This window comes from Neovison vison, chromosome 8, assembly GCF_020171115.1.
Source record: "Neovison vison isolate M4711 chromosome 8, ASM_NN_V1, whole genome shotgun sequence".
Lineage (NCBI taxonomy): Eukaryota > Metazoa > Chordata > Mammalia > Carnivora > Mustelidae > Neogale > Neogale vison.
This window is the reverse complement of record NC_058098.1, coordinates 100,749,913-100,756,800: the sequence shown is the minus strand read 5'-3', so window position 1 is coordinate 100,756,800 and position 6,888 is coordinate 100,749,913. Positions and strand designations below refer to the sequence as shown.

General features: G+C 35.6%; 1 pseudogene; it reads left to right on the top strand.

Annotated features, from left to right (window-relative positions):
- The first annotated feature begins 258 nt into the window (after positions 1-258).
- On the top strand, positions 259-846 carry LOC122915744 (annotated as a pseudogene).
- Positions 847-6,888: the final 6,042 nt, after the last annotated feature.

Here is a 6,888-nt window from a genome sequence, read left to right as displayed (position 1 = left end):
TATAGATACTTGGAAGTAGAAACTGTAAGGTTCTTAGACTGATTAGATGGTACCAGTTGGTCTCACTTAGGGAATGTTGAGTGTTAGAGATTCCACTTCCATCGTTTTTCCCTCATCTTCGCTGGGAGGTTCAGCTGTTGTTCTGTCCTCCTAAGAAATTATGAGACATTATATAAAGTAGAATTTAAGAATGTAGGCTTTGGGTGGTCCCATCCATGAGGGGTTTATAGGTAAGCCCTGGGTCTCCCGCCCAAGGAGATGGATGAGGATGGGCTTCTTCTCATGAGGTCAGGCAGAGACCTGACCAAAGTGTCCACTGTTCAACAGAAAAGACCAGTAGCATTTTCTAACCCAGTTTGTGGTGCACACTATACAGTTCCTCAACCACTTTTCTGTGGTTTTTAATGAGAACCTGGCAGGACTTTCTGTTCATATCTAACAAATTGAAACAACCCTCAGTATTTGAGTTGCAAAATTGTCATCTATTCCAGACCTAGATGATGTCACATTTGAAGTATCTCCTGTAAGTGACACTCATATCACAAATGAATCAATCACATTCTGAAACCACCTCAGAACAATCACAGCAGAACACTATATAAGACTCTGGACCACAGGAAAGTGAAGTAACATCAGAAAGTAGCTTTAGTGTAGCCAGGGACCCAAGATATGCCAGATATCTCAAAATGGCTCACGTGGGTATTCCAGTGATGGCAATAAACTTACAAAAAATGATATTGGAAGGACCCACACCTTCTTGAGGAGCCAGATGCTACAGTGCTTTATAGCAAAGGTGAAAAAAATACAAGAGAAAGTTTAGATAGTGAATCTTCTCTTAGTGACTAAATTTAGTTTTGGTAACAGTTACATGTACATGTGTAGGTCTTTGTTCACATTTTATAAGAAAGCCTGAACTTGAACTCTTAGAGAAATATCAAATGGCTATATATTTACCACCAAGTTCCTTTATGTTAAAAAAAGACAAAGCATTATAACCAAAAAAGGAAAAAAAGAAAGAAAGAAAGAAAGAATGCAGGCTTCATGAAAGACAGATACTAATACTGAATTTGCAACTCACAGATGACCTTGATGAAGTTATTTCTCATATCTAAGCCTCCATTTCTTGGTGAAATGAAGATAACTCCCTCATGAGATTGTTGTTATTATTAACTTAGATAATGTATATGAATTATGAAACTTCATGCTACTGTTACTAAGAATTTACATAGCTTCCTCAGCTTAAAAGTCATGCATTTCATGCATGGAGACATGAAGAGACATCTTATTTATTTAAGCAAAGCGAGATTTCTAAACATTACCATGCCGTAAGAGGCTCTTAAATTTGTGGGGAGTCAAACTAAATATAAATGAGGACTAGTGATCCTGAGTAGAGTTATGCAGGAAGTTTCAACTTAATCAACACTGCTGTCCGTTCTCTTCTTAATTCACTATTCTTTCTGACTTCAGGGTGCTTTCCATCAGTGAACAGTAACTTCATTTATGGCCATTTCCTATATATGGACCATCAAGTGTGTTGAATATAGATCTGTCTTCAGAATATTCATGTCAAGTTATTAATAGCTAGCAATGTTCATTTGCAATTTGTTGGGGAGATGACTTAAATAAATATATTTTAAGTCTTTTATTATTAAGAATTAATTAGTTAAGTGTAAATAATAAAATTAATGAAAATAAAATAATATAATTAATCAAACATTAATTATTTTAAGTAAGTATTTTCTTTTATCTTTTATTGGTTACTTTGGAGAATGATATTTTTCTAGTATTTTGCAAGTTTAAGATAGAGGTAGCGGGGCGCCTGGGTGGCTCAGTGGGTTAAGCCGCTGCCTTCGGCTCAGGTCATGATCTCAGGGTCCTGGGATCGAGTCCCGCATCGGGCTCTTTGCTCAGCAGGGAGCCTGCTTCCCTCTCTCTCTCTGCCTGCCTCTCCATCTACTTGTGATTTCTCTCTGTCAAATAAATAAATAAAATCTTTAAAAAAAAAAAAGATAGAGGTAGCAACCACTTTCCTATTCCTAAGGCAGGATCTGTTATGTTAATTGCTTCCTCATTTTAACATAAATTCAGATATGAGTATTGGAAAAGATTACAAAAGTTCCAGTCCCTTGCTTTTAGAAACATAGGATAGGTTTTTCTTCATTCTTGATTTTAAATAACTTGAGTCTCAACAATATTAAGTAACCTGCACATAGTAAGACAGGTAGTAAGAGACTGGGTGGCTTGTATTGTATCTTCTGTCTTCTGTTTATAGTACCACATGGAGCTCCATACCTGATACTGAGGCTGAACAAACCAGAAATGGGCCCCACTGTAGCATTAGGAAAATGTGTTGGTGGCACCCATAACCAATCTAATAATGAAAGTTATTAAGCAGAGGGACTTGCCCATCGATGTGAATCTCTTTGAATAAAAAGCCTTACATGGATTTCTCACAGGCACCAATGCAGTCTCAAAAGCCGTTTGGCATTTTTTTTCCTCTTTAATGTCTGATTATAAAACTTTGAAATATAAAGCTTCAGCATGAAACCCTGACATAGCCTTAACTACTGTAAAACTAGCAGGCAAAGCTATAATAATTTCAGCTTTATAATATAATCTAAAATTGAATTACTCTCATTTCATGGCAAAGTCAATATTGCTAATGGATTAAAAACATGGCTGATAAAAGTATTGTTGAATTCATTTTTGGAGAATCACATAAAAATGATTTTTCTTGTGGTCTGTGGCAATTGAAAGTTGGCATTAATCTGAAAAGAAACCTCATGCACTTTTTGTAAGTAAATGCTTGAAGGTCAAAATAAATGAGACTAAAAGTAAGTCTGATTAAGTGGTTGAGAATGTTTTCTGGCATACCCCCATTCTATTACAAAAATACCACTGGGAGACTGGGGCCCAACTGTGAAAGGCCTCACCTACAAAGGAGATAGTCAACAGCAAGAGGCTATCCATGAAGTTGAAATTCTGCCATTCTCCTAGCATATTCTAGGAGTCTGTCAGTAGGACAATGAATTGAGACTCCTAGGAAAGTGATTTGTCTATACCACTTAGCAGCTTTGTAAATTTGGGCAAATCTTCTCTCTGGGTTTTCTGTATCTACCACATAAGGGGACAGTCTGCAGGAATGTGACTGTTTTATGCCTCTGTGATTCTATCATATCCAGTAAAGGTACTCTATTCTCCTCGTTTAAAATGTTCTGAATTTGCAGATGTTAACAGTTAGATTATTGAGGCCTGCTTTAATGCTGGATGTGGGCTTTTTGTCCCCAAAACAAAAGTTCTCCATTCTTTCCTATCAAAAAGCATAAACACTTAAAGACTAAAATTGAATTTCTTTTTTTTAAAGATTCTATTTATTTGAGAGAGAGAGAGCCAGAGAGAAAGCATGAGCAGAGGAGGGGAGGAGCAAAGGCAGAGGGAGAAGCAGATTCCCCACTAAACTGAGATCCTGATCCAGGGCTTGATCCCAGGACCCTGGGATCATGACCTGAGCTGAAGGCAGAGGCTTAACTGACTGAGCCACCTATGTGCCCCTAGAATTGAATTTCTAATTAGAGATTCCTAACATCTGCAGTTAACTAAGGACTAGTGTTGCAGTTTTCTTTAGACATCCAGTTCTGGTTATATTATACCACAATATATCTTTTTGAAAGCATGATTCAAACCTTCTCTTCAATATATCTAATTTTTGATAATTTCATGTTGATCAAAAAAATTTTCAGGCTTTCAGTCATCCATAGCATCTATAGTTAGTGGTAAAAACCTTGCATTAGGACTAAGAATCTTCAATTCAGTTTCTAGTTCTGTCTTCTTTGCCGCATTTCATCTCTCTATATAAAATGTTTTCTATATCTCAAAACTTGTATAAAATGTCACCTGTCAGAGTGTGATAATTTTGCCAATAATGTATAACTTGAGAATAATCATGATGCAGCGTACTACTCACATGCACACATATATGGTCATGAACATACACAAGCCTATACTCTTAAAAAAATGATTAAAGATAAGAGAAATGCTGAGAACTGTCCCAAATTAAAAGAGATGATTAAAAAAAGGTGAAAACTAAATGAAATGTCTGGTTCTTGATTGGTTTCTGTACAGAAAAAAGTCCTATAAAAGACAAAACTGGAATAATATTTGAAAGATGAAAATGGACTATGTATTAGATAGTAGTATTATATTAATGCTAAATTTTCTAACTGTAATGCTTGTGCTATATTTATGTAGAAATATGTCCTGTTTTTAGTATATACTTGCTTAGGTACGTAGGATGAAGTGGTTCAATGAGTGCAACTTACTCTCAAAAGTTCAGTAAAATAATAAGAATTATAAAAAGAACAAAAATATGCCAGAATATTAACAATTGGTGAACTTAGGTGAAATTTTTTCAGAAGATCATATTTTCTTCAAAAAAAAATTTGTAGATACGAGACTTTTTTCCCAAAATAAAATATTTTAAAAATGCACCTGTTTAACCACTTTTTAAATCTCTTTCATTATAATATGAGTGTTTCTTTTTTCTTTTCTTTTTTTTTTTTTTTTAAAGCCATGGCCTTTTTGAGTCCATGGAGATAAAGGAACCCTCTTGCATTGTTGGTGGGAATGCAAACTAGTGTAGCCAATGTGGGAAACAGAATGAAGCCTCCTCAAAAAGTTAAAGCTAGAACTACCATACAATCCAGCAATCACACTGCAGCGAATTTCCCCAAAAATACAAAAACACAAATTCAAAGGGTTATATGCATCCCGTATGTTTATTGCATCATTATTCCCAAGATAGGGAAATAGTCCAAGTATTTGTTGACCGATGAATGGATAAAGAAGATATGGTGTGTATGCACACACATGCACGTGCACGCGTGCACACACACACACACACACAGACACGCACATTGGAATATTATTCAGCCATAAAAAGAATGAAATCTTGCTATTTGCAACATGGATGGAGCTAGAGAGTATAATGCTAGTGAAATAAATCAGAGAAAGAAAAATACCATATGATTTGCTCATCTGTCGAATTTAAGAAACAAAACAAATGAGCAAAGGGCAAAAAGAGGGACCGAGAGGCAAACCAAGAAACATACTCTTAACCATAGAGAACAAATTGATGGTTACCAGAGGGGAGGTTGGTGGGGTGGTGGTGGGTGAAGGAGGTGATGAGCGTTGAAAGAGGGCACTTGTGATGAGCACCGGGGATGTATGGAAGTATTGAATCCCTATATTGTACACCTGAAACTAATATAGCATTGCACATCAACTAACTGGAATTAAAAACCTAAAAAAATAGAAGCCATGGACTTTTTCATTTATTTCACCTTTGCATTTCATTTGTATAACATATATTTGTGTTTATTTACAATCTAACTAGTAGAATGCAAGGGCTTTAAGGACGAAGTCAGTACTTCACTCATTTTGATGTCTTTTTCAGTATCTGATAGAGTATTTGAATATGACATATATTCAACTCAGGAATAATTGGTCAAATTATTTAATTCAAACATACCAAATTATACTATATGTTAGATATAGGCCTAATTTGGGGGATACATTAATATGCCACACATAAACCTTCCAAATAGTCCCATGGCACTTTGAAAGTTCTTCAGACATCATATATATATATATATATATATATATATTTATTTATTTATTTCTACCAGTTGGGCCCTTGTTATACTTGTCTTTCCCTTGCTCACTGTACCTCAGCTACATGTATCATATATCTCTTTATGAACAAATAGATTTTTACACATGTTATTCTCACGTATGTTTAAGTAGCTTGAAAAAGAACCCAGACAGGACTCCCAGATATACATGGGAGTCAGAATAAGTGAGGCTCTTGACCAGAGAAACCGTTCTTGAGAAGCCAGTATGAAAATTTCTCCTCCAAAAAGAGTGGGAGAGAGTATATTGTGTTTTCAGGAACTTAAACTCGTCAAACGTGGCAGAAGCATATAGAGTAAGCATAGAAGCGTGAGAGCTGCATAGTTGAGAGAAACACATATGTGACGAATACTGTAATATCATGCCAAAGGATTTTAATTTTAAATATGAGGATAGTTTGAAGGAATTTAAGCAGGGGAGTTAATCAATAAGAATTGACTTTTAAGACAAACATTCTGAATGGCAGAATGAAAGTAGAATAAAAATCAAACATTAAATCAAGCAATAAGAATCAAGACAGGGAGATCATTTAGATGGCTGAATTTTTAATCCAGTTGAAAAATTAAGTGTGCTAACCAGTGGTCATGGGAATGCTGACAAATGGAGGTAAGAAATGGAACTGAAAGATTTCAAGGAAATGAACTTGATAGAATTAATTTATTTATTGTAAAAATAAAGAGCAGGACAAAGCAATGTGTACATGATTGCTGATATTTCTGATTTGGGGAAGTAAGTTCAATGCAGTGACATTTATTGAGAGAAATAAGAAAACTGCTTTCTGTGAAAATAGCTAGCAATTTGCACCAACCCACTTGCTGAAAACAACTAGAAAATCTAATATCTGAAGGCATCACATGGTCCTCAAGGAAGCTGGGATTTGCAGAATCAAGACATGAAGAAGGAAAGAGAAAGTAGCCTAGTTGTTGATGTTGATTTGTTCTTGATCTATTAGAGGGCCATGGTTGAAATAAGGAGACGAGGGAGAGAAAATCTAGATCTGAGAACCACAGAAATGAAGCTGAACTCTAGTGGACTTACAGATCTGGGGGAATAAAAAATGAGTTCAGGACCTACCAGCGAAGTTCTCTGATGAAAACCTCAGGCATTCATTCACCAAGCAGCTAAAACAGCTGCTGCCTTGGAGTAAATATGAACTGAAAATAAACCACACTAGGACTGAATCCCAGTTTTGAATTGTTT